Here is a 17,934-nt window from a genome sequence, read left to right on the forward strand (position 1 = left end):
GACGTGTTACCGGGGAGAACTGGGGGCTATGACTTCTGCACTAGATGAGGAGACGAAAGTCTGTGATGTCAGGACGACATGTACCTATAGCATATCTGGTATCTGGTGTTTTGGAGTACATGTTGATAGAATCTAAAAGTTATCAGGGCAAAGGCTACTTGACACTAAGGCTGGTGCATGCATATATTCTACATGTATTGCGTGTGTTATGAATCTTCCATGAATATTAATACAGTAATTCTCTTGCATGGAGACAGAAAGACTAGACTATAGCTGAAGCTGTTTATGCGGTTCGTTAGCTTAGGAATGTGAAGACGGAGAGCTGAACTGATAACTAGAGGCATAACATATTCTTGGCAGACAGGCAGGCAGAGCCAGGCCGGGCACCGCGCTGCGCGGCAGGAAGTAAGTGAAGGGTCAGGGATGCAGGTGGGGGCTGCATCGCTCCTCGGAGTGGGTTCAGGAGACTGGAGCTTGAATCTGGTGTCCGGGCCCTTTTGAGGCCTAGAAACGGGGACAATTCAATGAATTAACGTGCATAATGTAAAACGTGGGCAACATAGACCTAATACTCGTTGCTTTCACAGGAACTGGAAACTGGCATACTAACGTTGGACACAACTATAATTGCGTCTTTAATCGATCATAGGGGGATATATGCATATCGATCAGGTACATATATCATAGGATGGGGAACACGTAGGCACATATGACAAGGCAAAATTCAATTTTCCTCATTCCCTCCTTGTGCCCTACGTTTCCATCAGGAAACATCAATATTCATGATACCATCTATCTGTTCATAGAGCATCATTTGCTCGTCTCGAATTGTCTTGGAACGGGACTTAGGACTAGGAATACAAGAGGTAGCGCACAAGCCGCAAATCGCAGGGCCACATTGTAAACAGAGGCAGCAACTGAATATGATCATTACTGCTATACCCAGGAATGACAATACTTTCCATCCCCAGGCAGATACTATACTCCAGAGCCAACCGGACCATGTCCAGGTGCCTGGATTCTGGTGTAACTGATGGGCAATTTTATGAAGTCTGGTTATAGCTGAATAAACAGACGGTGCGTTATTAGGAATGAAAATGCAGCAACTAGATCCGATGACTCTACAAGCTCCTCCCCTATCGGCCAGTATGACGTCAAGGACGAGACGATTTTGGAGCACGACAAATCTCATAGCAGATTGCTCTTCAGTTAAGTTACCTAGAGCGGAAGTAGTCTCATTCACTACTGCTTCAAGGGTTCTGGTTAGCCTACGTATTAACTTACTATTCTGGACAGGACCTATGAAGAAAAAGAAACCTTTATTGAAGTCTTGATACTGTTCTAAGGCAGTTTCAGTTTGATCGATAATTGGGGACTCGATCTCCCTTCTATGTCTAACGTGTACTAGATGTGTATTTCTGTGATAATCGGATGGGGCTAGAAAAACGGGTGGCAGTAGGAAGGCAATGTAACATGTTCCATCCCAATCGAGGGGCAGACGTACATATGCGGTCTGGCCATATACAAAATAAGAATGACGTGAGGCTTTGAAAATAGATTTCCCACTGTCACTATACTCGACCACAGTAGTACAATCACTATGACCTACATGTGTGGAACCATTCTTTCTGACACATAATTCACCTTTAACGGGTAGAACTGAAATAGCAGGCAAATCTGGAGTAGTCTCGGACTGAACATTCAAAACCATGAAATTCGAGGAATAATTACCTAGATCATATACTTCATTTTCTAGATCTAACCCTGTTCTATGGGAAGGACCTTCCTTGTCTGGGAAACATGTCTGATTCAGGAGAAACATATCATTTGAGGATGATGTTAACGTGGACCATGCTCCACACGAACCATTATGTGAAAATGGATAGGGAAAGAGTGGCAGAACTCCCTTCGGTGTCTGAAAAGGGGGGAGTCGACCACACACCCAACAATTAGTGGCATTGCTGGTCTGGTGTGAATAGTGTAACATTCGGATAAACGTATTATTGCGCATGGCAAGACGATAGGATAACTCGTGAGGAGGCAGGTCACTAAAAGTGTGCTCTACTGTAACATTAGAAAACATATGTACATGTGAATTAATAGGAAAACATAAATGTAAGGCATAACTTATGCAGGTAACCATAAGACTCAGAAATAGCATAAAAAATAAAGTAACAATACATCTACTTCGAAGATTCTTTTGATAACGTATTCTCTTAGAGTTTTGACTAACTCTCTCACTGTGTGGGTCTATCTCATACATGTCAGGAACCTGTCTAACCGTTTCACCCGAGAGGGACTTAGACAATTAAACTGGCTGACTTACTAGACCGAAGCTTATCTTTATACTCCTGCGGCGGAGTTTTCTCTAACAGGGGAAGTTTAGATTCAGTGTCTGGGCAGTCCTTGAGAACGGGGCAGTCCTTGAAAACAGTCTTTGGTTTGAGTCCATGGAATCTCTTTACATGACTGGAGTGCAACCACCCCTTCCTTCCTTCAATCTTCACGGCGGTCCTTGTTGTTAGTAGGACAAGTCGGGGCTCCTTCCAGCGGGGCTCCAGCGGACTTGAACGATCAAAATTACGAATCAAAACGAGGTCGCCTGGTATGACCTTATGCGGTTTCACTTCGGTGTTGTCTGGAAAAGCAGCGGCAACCTGTGAACGACAAGAGTGTAGTGCAGACATCAAGGAGGCCAGGTAATCTGTCAGCATATTACTGTCAACATCTGTAATTGTACGTGGTCTAGGTGTACCCCACATGTTTGGGGGACGACCAAACACTACCTCGAAAGGGGACAGACCTGAACGGGAGTGAGCGACCATTCTCATATAGAAAAGGGCGACTGGCAGTGCTACTATCCAATCTACGCCTTTCTCTGCGCATACTTTGGCAATGCGGATTTTCAGAGTCTGATTATGTCTCTCTACGAGACCGGCTGCTTCAGGATGTCGTACACAATGGAACTTCCACTGGTACCCTAACAGAAGGGATACTTGTTTCATGAGTTCGGATGAGAATGGCTGGCCGTTATCTGAATACACGACCCTAGGCAATCCATAGCGGGGGAAAAACTCACGAACCAACTGCCTGGCAGTGGTCGCAGCTGTGTAATCTGGGACTGGATATGCTTCTGTCCACCTGGACAAAGCGCATACAACTACGAGGACATACTTGAAACCTCGACATCGCTCCATCTGAATATAATCCATCTGGAGGACTTCAAAAGGGTGGTCAGGAGGATGGAATCCACCTTGTTCCACCGGGACACCTTTACCTGGATTGAACTGACAACAGATCATGCAGGTACGCACTTTCTGCTTGGCTGCTGCTCGTAAATGCTTGTTAAACCAAAGGTTCTGAATACTGTCTAACATGGCCTTTTCTCCTAGGTGTGCTGGACTATGTGCGGTGTTAATAATGACTTGAACCATAGAGTCGGGGAGAAACCATGTGGCTTTTCCTTTCGTCAACCATCCTTGATCTGTCTGGACCCCTCCTTGTTCGGACCATTTCTTGATTTCATCGGGAGTAGCATGTAACTGTATATCTAGTACATCTTGTGTAGGGTCCTTAACTGTCATACAAGTAGTCTGATTGGGAATGTCTGTCGGTGTCGTGTTAACTGGAATGTCTGAAGTCTGAGCTGTAAGCTTGGCTGTTCGATCTGCCAGGTCGTTACCCTGGGAAATGATGTCAGTGACTTTCGTATGTGCCTTGCACTTCATGATAGCGATAGCTGTCGGTAAATGTATTGCATCTAACAGAGCTTGAATGAGGGGGCCATGCTGAATCTTGGTTCCATGAGAAGTCATAAAACCTCTTTCTTGCCAGAGCACTCCAAAATCGTGTACGACTCCGAATGCATAACGTGAATCCGTGTATATGTTTACTTTCAGGTTCTTCGCTCGTATGCAGGCTTGGGTCAGAGCGACGAGCTCTGCTGCTTGAGCAGACAGGGTGTCAATACGATGTGTTTCTATAACTTCAGTTTCAGTAGTCACTGCATACGCGGCTACTAGTTCTCCTGTACTTATTCTCATACATGAACCATCCACATAAAGTGTCAGGTCGGGATTAGGTAATGCAATGTCTGTCAAGTCTTGTCTTGGCTTTGTCATGGTGTTAACAATTTCCACACAGTCATGTGTGGCAGGATTTGGGGTAACTGACGGTAACAGTGTAGCTGGATTTAAAATGTTGCAGCGTCTGATTTCTATATGTGGCTGAAACAGTGTCAGTTCATAACCTGTTAAACGTGCAATTGTCAAGTGCTGAGTCTGTGTTCGGTTTAAAAGAACTTCCACGGAGTGTGGAACTTGTACTGTCAGGGAATGTCCTAACACTATGGAATCACTTTGTCTGATAGCTAGAGCTGTGGCTGCAACTGACTTGAGGCACGCAGGCAGCGCCTGGGCCACTGGATCTAATGTGCTAGAGAAATAAGCACAGGGCTTGTATTGTCCTGCTTGATCTTGTGTGAGAACAGATAATGCAGTACCATCACGTTCAGTGACAAAAAGTGTAAAAAGCTTACTGTAGTTTGGTGTCGCTAGAACAGGTGCTTGGCATAAAGCTTTCTTTAACTCATTGAAAACAAGTGTGTGTTCCTGGGTCCAAGGGAGGACAGTCGATACGGCTGCCTCCTGTGTCGTTAACTGTATCAGTGGCTTAGCTAGAAATGCATACTGAGGAATCCATTGTCTGCAATAAGAAGTGAGGCCGATAAAAGCTCGTACCTCCTTCTGAGTCTTGGGCTGTGGAAGATGTGCTATTAACTGGATACGGTCAGGTGTCAACTGCCTACCCCTCTTGGACAGTAAGTGTCCTAGGTAGACCACTTGCTGGACACAGAATTTCAATTTAGAAGGGGACACCTTGTGCCCCATCTCGGCCAAGAAATACAAGACTGTAAGTGACGCACGTTCGCAGTCACGTTCAGAACGGGCTGTGATCAATAGATCATCGATATACTGGAGCAGGGCAGTGTCAGTTGGCATGTGAATATTGTCTAGTTGTCTTTTAAGCGCTTGACTGTAAATGCTGGGACTTTCTGTGAAACCTTGAGGAGCTCGTGTAAATTTATAGCTCCTTCCATTTAAACAGAATCCGAAAAGAAACTGGCTGTCTGGATGAATGGGGACACTAAAGAATGCGTTCTTGAGATCAATAACAGTAAAGAACGTAGCTTCGGAATCAATGGCAATCAATAGGGAAGAAATATCTGGAACCACTGGGTACTGGGGTATGATACATTTATTAAGTTCTCGAAGGTCAATCACTAATCGATAAACTGGAGGTGCATTTGGATCAGTACGTTTCAGAATCGGAATGATAGGAGAATTACATACATTGGAGTCAGTTTCTACAACTACTCCTTGAGCAATAAGCTCGTCAATAATTTTGGATAAGGCTGCTACAGCCTCAGGTGGCAATTTGTACTGTCGGATTCGTGGTAATACAACACCTTGTTTCAGAGTGACAAGATAGGGTGTAATGTGCATACAACCTACATCAGTTGGACCTTGCGCCCATAAATGCTGAGGTACATTCAATAATCTTGGATCAAAATCACGTAATACATAATGACCTTTAAAATCTCTCAAAAACAATCGTACCCCTTCTGGGGAGCAGCATATAACTGCTCCTAATTCTTTCAGAGTCTTTATACCAAGTAAGTTCTCTGGACAGGATTTCGTTAGTAACAAGTCTGTAGTTCGGGACAATGGACCAACTTCTAGAGTAACTGGTTTCGATATTTCATTAACAATAGGCTTTCCTGAAAATCCAAGGGAAACATTTCTAGAGCCTGAGAGCGGAGCCCCTGGAACCTCGTCATGACTGATGGTGGTCCTACTTGCCCCTGTATCAATCAGAAACTTTCTGTCTTTCCCTAATACTTGACTATGTACATAGGGACCCTCTTGATCTACAGGAACCTCGATGAGAGGCAAGCCAACCTCCCTCTCTAGGCTGTTTCATGAATACGGCTGATAATCTAGATACTCTGACTGTGCGTACTGGTACATCTGCTGTGTAACGTGTTGTGTGGCAGCTATAGGCTGCGGTACTGTAACTGTCTGTTGTGCATTCTGCGGTGGCTGGGAAGTCTGTGAAACTTGTTCTTGTCTAGGAGGACGTGGTCTCTCTTTTGTCTTACCAGTAGCTATGTTGTGTTTCAGAACTGCACATTCGTTTATATAATGACCTGGCTGTTTACAGTAATTGCATGTCCCTTTAACGGGAGCTGCAGGATGACTAGCTTGATTCGTACCCCTCTTCTGACTGTCTTGCGGAACAGACTGTGCAACTAGTACTTTCATTTTCGTGTCTTTCATACGTCTCCTTTCATGTTCCTGCTCCTCCCTAATTCTGTTCTGGTGATACTGTAACATCTGGAGCATCTGTGACGGAGTATTAGCTTGCCAGGTACTTTCGACTTTCAGTACTCGATTTTTAACTTGTGGACTTGAATTCTCGACTAGCTTGGTAACAAAAAGATGTGGATAAGATTCACTACTTGTTTTCAGACCACTATTAATAATGAAACATTTCTCAAATCTAGAATAAAAATCACTAGTGTCTTCATCTTGTTTCTGTTTACAGGCTGAGATGGCATCCCAGTCTTCCTTTTTCGTGGCTAGTAATCTTGGCAAGACTTGTATCAATAACTCGGGCAATGCTTTAGCTTTTTCCCCAAGACCGGTACCTGGAACTTGTGTATTATCTTCAGTCTCTAATGCGGTCCAATCTATCTTTTTCTCTCCCACCTCCCATTCTTTTTCTTTAAGTTTTTCATATATGCCCACAGGCAACAGGACCTTTAACATTTTAATGATATCAGGATACGTGTATTCTCCCATACGGAGCATGTCCTTTAATTCACGGTGGAACCCTGCTGGATCTTTATCGTGACAAGGTATTAACTTTTTCATTTCCAGAAGTTCTATTTTCGTGATAGGGGTGTAAACAAATACTCGTTCTAGATCACCCCCCTCTCCCTTAACTGGATGTACTTCTCGCAACGGATTCTGTCTATCTATGTAGAATGATTTCCTTACTGGGGGTGGAACAGGAACAAAATGTGGATTCAAGAACGTTCTGTATTTGTGGCGCTGTTCTAGTATGACACTAATTAAATCGGTACCTAGACCTTTCCATCTGTATTGGAGTAACTCGTTCAGCACATCATGTAAAGGACCTGGATCAGAATACTGACCCTCATACAATGTAATGAGGTGTTGGATCATATACGTACCCACCAGACGCTGCTCGGCTGGGGGCAGTTTCAGAAACATTTGGGCCACTATTTCATCTGGAAACGTGGTGGAATCACTAGTCCATCGGACTGCTGATCGGGCTAGTTCTTGTTCATGCATGGTACTAGGCTCACTATAACCTATTCGTGATTTCAGAATTTGGTCGGTGGCCTGGAATACTTGTTCAAGAGAACACTGTTCTGGTACAGAAGGAGGAAAAACTTTCTTGTAATCTAGACATGAATGTCGGTCGGAAAGTCTAGTTCTACCTACATACGCTATTCTGGAGGGATTCTCGCTGTCTACCTCTTCACTGGAAGAGTCATTCTCTTTCTCGGTTGCTCTTTTTGCTTCCTCCTTCTGGTGTATACTTATAATTTCCTTACGAATTTTCCTGTACATACTTTCTATACTACCTAGTGTCTTGTGTTTTCCCTCGGCTATATTGTCACTCCACCTAGTTAGGCCTTTCATCTCGTCTTGATCTTTATCAGGATAATCTTGTTCTCTTATTAAACAGTTAATCAAGAACTGTAAAATCATATGTTGAATCTCGGCTTTTCTGTGTGCCATAGCTTCGTGAATACTTCCTGGATTCTCTCCTGTACGGACAAAACGATATATTCTGTCTAGATGATCCTTCATGTCGGGCAGGGTGACCAAAAAGTTGGCAACCCGTCTTAAACGTACTGAATATAATACCATGTGATCTTCGCCTGGGACTGGATCATATATACAGTCGGTGAGAAGTCTCTTGAGGTCTGCGTATGTAGCCACCTTTGGCGTACGCTGTAACGCTGCGTCTCGCGGCGTCAGTCGTCTTACTTGAGGCGGGGTGATAGGAGCACCTCCCCCCGCACCTCCTGAACTGGAATCGTCAGTTAATACTGTACGTGCTGGTAGAGTGGCTGGCAAAACGGGTACACCTAATGTGGGCTGGTCCGGGGGCACTGGCACATTAACTTGACCCCCGGGACCAGTGGCTGGAGGAACAGGAATTACATTATTTACAGGATGCTGAGCGTGAGCAGGCGGAATATGATTTGCATATTCTGGGACTGTATCGTCCAAGTAGGACGAAAGAAAAATTTCAGCTGCAGTCGGTTTATGACGTAGCTTAATCGGGACCAATGGTGGCGGTAGATTACAGGGTGCTTCCGGGGTTGCCTTCGGCAAGCCCTCGGCAAGAAGAGGATACATACCTTTAATAAGGGCATTTCTCCGCCTGTCTGACTCTTCTGCTCTAACTCGTTCACCTTCTTCAATTAATTCCCTTTCTTGGGCTTTTTCTGAGGATTCCCTACTTAATTCTGCTTTTCTGAATTCTTTTTCGGTTCTTCTATGAGATTCTTTGCGCCATAACTCGATGGCATCTTTCTGGGACTGTCTGGCTTTCTTTTTCTATAATGCTTCTTCTACTCGTATGATGCACTCGGCATCCCATGTACCTGATACAGGCCATCTATATTTCTCTTCAAGATGTTTGGTGTAATCCACCCATAAGTCTAGATATAATATGGCATTTAAACCATGCTTGTGATACATAAAATGTCCAGGACTGTCCCTAGGAGGGACAGGAACTGATTCTTCGAGTAACCCCTTTCTGGTTCTGATCTGACGTAATTTCGAGAACAGAGGCATGGCTGAATTATACTTGCGAACACAATACACAATAATCACAGTAATGAAATGGCAAACAAATCACTCATACCACGACATAGAAATACATTAATAACAGTTCGAACAGAATTCTACCTGATACGCTGAAAACATAACACTTGAATTTCTCGAGAACGGACTTACTAGAATTACTGGATGCACTGCTAAAACAGTACAGAACATACCGGTCTCATAAAGAGACACGTCATACCGTATCCACCTAGGTGAATACTTCGGACTGGATCTGTGTACCCAAACCCATCGGACCAGGAACAAACTAATGAACCTGTCTAGATACTTCCCCCGCAACGGTACTCACCGGGAAGCAGAAACTGAAGGCCTCGGACTGGACTGGACTGCTACGACGTCGGACTACGAACTTCGGACTTCAGGAACAGGTGGGCCTCCGGATACCTCGGACCTTGCTCTCTCGGCTTGGGCTCTGGTCGGGACGAACCGCATTCCACACCGCCTCTTCTGGATGCCGGACCGCAGTTTCCATCTCCTCCGTGGGCCTGAGGGAGACTTGAAGCAGAAATATCTGCACGTGCACGGTAGAGTTCCGTCACGGCTGTAGAAGGGTCAGGGGGCCTGCGTTACATCGCCGGCGCGTGGGGAAAGGGCACGTTCCTGTTCGGGCGCCATTATGTGGTAAATAAATAATTAATTACCGGTACTATTTTTGAATACATTAATAAAACAGATAGCTCAATAAATAAGAGGCAAGATCCGATGTATCTGAGTCGAACGGGCTTTATTCAGGCATAAGGGAAGGGACAGGATCGGGACAGCCTGAAATAGAATGGCATAGAAGGCAGCTGCAACGTTTCATCAACAGTACAAGGTATATATAGTAAAACATCACAATTACATTACATACAGTAGGCGTAACAAGTGACAAGCATAAGATAAGAACACATGGGCGTGAAAAGAAGGCGTGCACAGGGCGTGCACGTAGACATGTGATGAGAACGTCACAGAAGTGTCATAAAGTGGGTGGATACATAGAGGGGGCTACCTGAGCAGCTGGAACCTTTAACCTAGTGGTGCGCGAAAACGGGCCATGACGTGTTACCGGGGAGAACTGGGGGCTATGACTTCTGCACTAGATGAGGAGACGAAAGTCTGCGATGTCAGGACGACATGTACCTATAGCATATCTGGTATCTGGTGTTTTGGAGTACATGTTGATAGAATCTAAAAGTTATCAGGGCAAAGGCTACTTGACACTAAGGCTGGTGCATGCATATATTCTACATGTATTGCGTGTGTTATGAATCTTCCATGAATATTAATACAGTAATTCTCTTGCATGGAGACAGAAAGACTAGACTATAGCTGAAGCTGTTTATGCGGTTCGTTAGCTTAGGAATGTGAAGACGGAGAGCTGAACTGATAACTAGAGGCATAACATATTCTTGGCAGACAGGCAGGCAGAGCCAGGCCGGGCACCGCGCTGCGCGGCAGGAAGTAAGTGAAGGGTCAGGGATGCAGGTGGGGGCTGCATCGCTCCTCGGAGTGGGTTCAGGAGACTGGAGCTTGAATCTGGTGTCCGGGCCCTTTTGAGGCCTAGAAACGGGGACAATTCAATGAATTAAAGTGCATAATGTAAAACGTGGGCAACATAGGCCTAATACTCGTTGCTTTCACAGGAACTGGAAACTGGCATACTAACGTTGGACACAACTATAATTGCGTCTTTAATCGATCATAGGGGGATATATGCATATCGATCAGGTACATATATCATAGGATGGGGAACACGTAGGCACATATGACAAGGCAAAATTCAATTTTCCTCAAGGGGTTCACAGTCTCTCCCCTTCAGCCCACTAGGCAGTCCACAGGGTGTGTGCTGCACTCTCTTCTACCAATCTCTTCTCTGTGGCTGCTTGGGGCTTGCAGTCTCTTGGGACTGTGCTGTGTCTTTCACACTGGACTTTCCACTTTATTTTGCAGTTGGTACATGGCTCTGGCGCAATGCAGCAAACCACCACTATGTGGCGCTGTGGCATCGTTGCTCATCTTTCTCTCCCCGGTCACATATCCTTCTCACAGGGGGAGCAGCAAACAGTCACTTCAGGCCTCCTTCCTTCACTGTGGCCTCTCGTTTAACGTGCAGTCACATCAACAGCAAGGGGTGCAGGGGAATGCTTCCACCTCTGCAGGTAATGGGTAAATTATGGGGCTTTTCATGTGTAGCAATGTTGCTGGGTGAGGTGCAAGCATGTGACCGCTAAATGGTGCTGCAGCCGCGGCAGTCGTCATTGATATACTGGGATCTGGAGTGCTGAGGATGCAGTTGCGCAGCCTGCAAATGCGGGTGTGATTCAGCTCGCTGATGGCAAAAGTCTTCACGTGCACCATGCAGTGCTCTACCAGTGGGTAGCAGCTGTCTGTAATGTGGGTACATCTGAGGCATGCGCACCTCTCCCCGATAGTAGGTAGAACATAAGTCGGTTTGCATATACGGCTGCGATGGCAGGAAGGATGCCATAGGGACTGTGCGCCCCTCACATTGTGGCTGCGGTATCTCTCTCTTTCCTCTTCACTGGAGGAACCAACAAGCAGGGGCGGCCTTAGGCATGTGCAAGCTGTGCACCTGCACAGGGCCACCAAACCCCAGGGGCCACCACACCAATATATATCCTTAATATTATACTCCTCTGAGGATGGATACATATTTGTGTGACGGCCCCTGGCAGGGATTTGGCGGCCTCCGGCTCTGTTCCACTTCCAAACACCCTGAACCCCCTCTTCACTGGCCTCCGCACTCTGCCCCACCCCGACCCCCTCTTCCGGGACCTCCTACCTACACTCCCTGCCCAGGGCTGCCATGAGCATAGAGCCGCCCCTGCAACAAGCACCGCAGGGTTGATAGTGCAGGTGCGGGCTTCCCTCACACTGGGGCAGGCCCAGTCTTGACTTGCTGCTGGGGAAGTCATTCCGGCAGGTAGGGTGGCCGCTTCACTGCAAGGGCAGTCCCATCGCAGGACTGACCCGCTCGTCGGCATTGTAAAGTAGTGAACTCTAGGCCCACATACTTGTGAATAAGGCACGCAGACACGGTGGTATGGTACTAGAAAATGGACCCTGGGCACGTGCACACGGCCCCTTTTATTTGCAGGATAACCTGACCGGTGATGCCTGTGATGAGTGGGTCTATAGTGTAGGTAAAGCACAATGCTGAACACTGGAACGTGTCCAGCAGTACACTACATGGAGAATTTGGGGGAGACCTGGGAGAAAAAGGGAATATACTCAGGGGGCGAAGACAACAAAATAGAAAGAGAGAGGATAAGAGCTTTGAGAGAGGGTACGTTGTCATAGTGTGGCGATGGCAAAGACTGAGAGGAAGGTAGGATAGAGGAAGAGTATGAGATTAAAGCAAGGAGCCTGGTAACACTGTGATATTGATGGCATAGGAGAGGAAGAAAACTGGAGAGCAGGGTGAGAGGGCATGCTATCAAAATCTGACAGGAGGAGCATAGCTAGGGAAGAGAAATGGTAGGACAGAGAACCATTCTACTTTGAGTTGCCAGAGGTTGGGTGACAATCAGTGGTGGCTGACACAATTAAGAGGTGGTGAGGCGAGTGGAGAGAATAGGGACAGGCATGAAGGAGAGCACGGGAGGCTTAATAATTTTTTTTAAACCCTTATCTGAAGCTGCCGCCTCATTGCTCCTTGCACTTTGGTGTTCTGCTGCTTCCTGGTCCCAGCATTCACTGGGACAGCAGCAGAGACTCCATGTGCAATCCCAGCGCTGCTCGCATCTAAGTTTGTTAACAAACAGTGTAATCGAAACTTATTTCAACAGAGCACTGCCCCGTGGTATAATGAGGCCTGCAGAAAAGCCAGAGATGATTTAATTGTGGTGGTCAAGAAAGAATCTCGGTCAGACATTAAAAACAGTAGGAAACTGTACAAATCGGCACAGGCTAAGGCTAAAAGGGATTGGGAGTCAGAAAATTGGCGCTCATTTGTAGAAGCGTCAAGGCAGAAGGAAGGCCAATTATTCTGGCATCTTTGTCGAAAGGGACACCCAAACAGAAAACAGAAACAGATTTTTATATACAGCCCCATGTCTGGGAGGAGTACTTTAGGTACCTCTATGCAGGCAAACGGGTCGATTTTTACCTAGACCCACAGATGAGTTATACAGATCCAACACATGCTGACGAGATTACATTCACAATAGAGGAAACTGTCACTGCTATTAGTTCTCTGCCGAACAGGAAAGCTCCAGGTTTAGACAAGCTTCCGGGAGATCTCTACAAAGCAGAGCCTACAATATGGGGACCGCTGTTACAAACGGTTTTTAATGCTATCCTGTGAGGTGGAGCTATTCCTACGTCCTGGAGAGGTGCTGGAATTATCCCAATTTTTTAAAAGGGCAATAAGGGGTCTCCCGCAAACTATAGGCCCATCAGCCCCATAGACGTTTTACCAAAAAGGTTTTGTAAAATTATCTTAACCCAGATCCAAGATTGGATTGAGGAGAATAACATTTTATCAAACCTGCAGGCAGGATTTAGGGCCTCTACAAGCACTTTAGATCAGGTTTTTAGATTTCTCCTGCTTATATGGAAAGAAGTGACCATTAGAGGGAGTCATTTGTATGTTCTGTTCGTGGATCTTAAAACGGCTTTCGATTCCCTAGACCGTACCCAACTCTGGATAGCCCTTAGAGACTTAGGCCTCCCAACCTACTTACTTAAAATCTTGATTCGCCTGCACCCTATCAAATGACATTTCTGTTAGTAAGGGAGTACGATAGGGCAGTTTTCTCGCCCCAATCCTATTTACTATTTACATAAACAGGTTAATAGGAGAGTTGTGCGACTGTGGAGGCACCCCCCCAAACTAGAGGAAGTTCTGTACCCCCTGCTTTTTGCAGATGATACGCTGCTTATTTCTAACACGCCAAAGGGGATCCATAATATCCTAAATAAATTTGCAAAAGCTTGTAAGGACAGGGGATTGAAAATTAATTGCTCCAAGACAAAATATATGGTGCTTAACCCCTATAAGTCCAATAAGGGTAAACTGAGGTTGGGCTCCCAAACTCTGGAGCAGGTAAAGGTATTTGACTATTTGGGAGTCCGAATCAGTGACAGGCTAGCCTGGACACCCTAAATTGAAAAGAGTGTTTTAACTCTCCAACATGTCGACTGTGCAATAGCTGGGAGCCGTAGGGGGATTGTTTTTTGAACGTCCTCTCCAATTGTAGAATTACATGGGGCAAAAGGGCTAGGAGCTGCCCTATATGGGGCCGAGTTATGGGGGCTTCAGAACCTAAAGCACGTAGTTTCTGCTGAGAACAAATTTATGAGGCTAATCCTCAATCTACCAGTAAAAACCTCTCTTCTGCCGCTAAGACTTGACCTTGGTCTTAAACCCATTAATAGCTTTGCCATTCTCAAGGCACTCTTGTTTTGTTTAAGGCTATGGACCAATAGCACACAAGAGGGCATGGAACAGTTTGTCTTGCTTGGTTCAAAAAGGTCAAGGATTTTTTTTTAAACTGGGGTTGGGGCCCATGTGAAAGGACCCGGGGTCCATCACGAAAAAAATGGTTCCCCTGCTTAAAAAAAGGTTCTGGGAGTACGTGGACATACAATGTACTGATGTTAATGCACATGGCACTTTAACTTCTAGTTTTATACATGTAAAAGGATGTTTTGGTTTTGAAATATTTATGGATGATATTGAACCTCCGCAGGCAAGAGCACTTTACATTCAATTTTGGGACGGGTTATCCCTCGAAATTTTAGGAAAAGTACCTGGGACAAAACCCCTGTAACATCCCTGTGCATAACCTGTAATTCTTTTCCTATGACCCTTGAACATTTTTTTTTTTATCCTTCCTATGCAAATCTCAGGAAAAATAGGGTATTTCCTGCCTGCTTTCTTTTTCACGTCCATCCCATGCCTTACGTATTTTTAGGTCAGATACTACAAGATGGCTTGTATTCACAATCTCAAGATTTTTAATGCGAGTACAAGGCATGTGAATAGATAATAACTGCATTGTGATTTTTGAAACATTTAAAGTAAGCAAAAGAAAATTAATGTTTAGTACACTTGACATGCCTTTCATACGCAACCAGGGACTCAGTAAAACCGATTTATGTGAGCCAAGGGCGGGGTTGGGGGAAAATGTGTAACCCCAATATTGTCAATGATGGTGCGAGTACATAATTAAATCCAGGTAAAGTACCTTTGTGCTACCAGATGGTGGTGTATCTTGTTTAAAAGGACAGGCGTAGTGAAATTATCCCAGTATAATAGTGAAGAAAAGGACGCCGGAATAAGTTGCAGGAGTAAGTCTATAGTAGACACGGCAGTTCAGAAGGAACAGGCAGGTTCTCATGTGCTCTTATGATTAGCATAGTGGCTATTATTCCAACCGGGTAAGAGTAGTGGTCTGTCGGAAAAATATATAAGCAAAGCAGATCAGTAACCAGCATAGTTCATCCATTACAACATAGTAAAGCTTACATCACCATCAGTCTATCATCTATTATATCATTGAAAGTTCCACCTAATCCTTAATCAATTTGGACATCTTGAAAGAGAAACTGTAATCATCTAATAACTATGTTGTAAGCCCTCCATTGTTACCCTACGTATGATTTTCACAATGCCTTCAGAATCATATATGGATTGACACAAAATTAGTTAGCAAAAAATGTTAAAATAACGGTATAAGCTCTGTTAGTGATAAAAACAAAAATTCATCAATGGTGGTTGGGAAGCAAACTCATTGAATTACAGATGTACATATAATTCCTCATCATTATTCATGCCATTGGGGAACATACTGCCAGCCAGCAGTATCAGTCTAGATTTTAGTCGACATAAAGCTTGTACTCTGTTTCCACCTCTTGGGTTTCGAGGCACGGTGGCAAGACCAGAATATCTATATAACTGAAGTCACGGTTAGTGCTCTAGGATTCTTTTTTTAACTGAAAAGGTGGTGGAACCTACATATCACTTGTGGCACGGACAAGTGATAGCATAAACTACGAAGTCAGTATTGCATGTAATGGGTTTGGTGATGCGCCATTTCTTTTTGGATCTCTTTAGTGAAACTTCACTGACATTGTTATTGTGACTGCAAGCTTTGCATTTGTTGCATTTGTGGAATCCTCCTTTCTGATCTAACCAGGTTTTTTTGGTGTCTGTATTCAGATGACTATTGACTAGGATATTTTTCAGCGATGTGGTTTTCCTGTACGTCACTGCATGTGAATGACCTAGCTTGACTTTCAAGTGAGGGTCTTGTGTGAGGATATGCCATCTTTTCCTGAGGATATTCCTGAGCTCATTAGCTTGTGTACTGTATGTGGTGATGAATGGTGTTTCTGAGTTAGCCTCTCTGTTGTCACATTTAGGTAGTGAGTACAGGGCATCATGGTGGCTGATAGAATCAGCTTTCATTGCCACTTTATGTAGCATTATTACCGGATAGCCTCTGTTCCTGAACCTCTTCATCATGTCCTGTCTGTTCTTTTGATATGTGACCTCTGTGTTACAGTTTCTCTTAGCACGTAGAAACTCGCTATAGGGAACACTCCACCTAAAATTCGGTGGATGGCAGCTGGCTGAATTTAGTATGGAATTGCCTGCTGTTTTTTTTCATTTGTAGTCAGCCTGATGTCTAGAAAGTCAATGCTGTGTTGGCTGTGTTGCATGGTAAATTTTAGGTACATGGAATTTCCATTAAGCAGTTTCGCAAATTCTAGAAGCCCTCATTGCCCTCCCAAACAAAGAAAACATCATTGATGTACCTGAGCTACAGTCCGATGTTCTTGGACCATCACTCCAGAGTACCTGCTCCTCCCACCAGCCAACTACCAGATTCAAGTAGCTGGAGGTGAAGCGGATACCCATAGAGGTGCCCTGTAATTGTTTGTACCACCTTCCATTGAACATGAAAACATTATCAGTGAGGCAGATCTCAATCATCTGGAGTAACATGCGTGTATGTTCAAGCAGTTTGATGTTTCGCGATCTGAGAAAATGCTGACATGCCCTGAGACCATCTGAGTGTCTAATGCTCGTATAGAGACTTTCCACATCTAAGGATACCATCCAATATTCATTCTCCCAATGTATGTTGTGTATTTTTTGGAGAAAGTCTTTGGTGTCCCTAAGGTACAAGTTAAGATCTCTAACGTACGGGAATAGGAAGTGGTCAACATATTCTGATGTTTTTTCTAGTAGACTATTTTTAGAGGATACAATAGGACGTCCTGGGGGGTTGAAGGCGTCTTTGTGTACTTTTGGGAGTAGGTAAAATGTTAGTGTAGTGGGGGTCTCATTGAGTATATATATATTCACTGAAAAAACCATAGGTTTCAGCCACGTTATAGTTTGGAATTAGCATTTAAAAAACCTTAGAAATTCACTGAAAAAACCATAGGTTTCACACACGTTATAGTTAGCTGGACATTTCACTCATACAAAACCATTGAAATTCCCCCGTTATAGTTAGTTCAGCTAACTATAACTCGCGCGCCCGCAATGCACTACTGATGACGTCACATATTACATCACTCATGACATGGTCAGTGACATCACTCATGACATCACTGATGACATCTCAAAAGACATCACTGATGACATTACTGATGACATCATCATTGTGAAAGAGTGGCAGAACTCCTCTCACCCTTACATAACCTTTGATACACACATTGAAAAATAGGAACTAAAATTTTCAAAACAATGGAGATACCAATACCAGTTAGAACAACCTAATCAGTCATTCCAAAATCTATATACACATCCACTCATTCACCAACAGTTCTATATAGTCAGTCATACATGTAGTCACTCATCATATGTACTCATACACCTATACATTCTGTTACACACCTACACTCATACATAGAGTTACTCACACACATACTCACACATGCAATTAAACTATCAAACATCCATTTACTTGCATATACAGCTATACACACACCACTACACTTACTTCTACAGAAACGTACACATACTTAC

The sequence above is a fragment of the Lissotriton helveticus genome, chromosome 6 (assembly GCF_964261635.1).
Source record: "Lissotriton helveticus chromosome 6, aLisHel1.1, whole genome shotgun sequence".
NCBI lineage: Eukaryota > Metazoa > Chordata > Amphibia > Caudata > Salamandridae > Lissotriton > Lissotriton helveticus.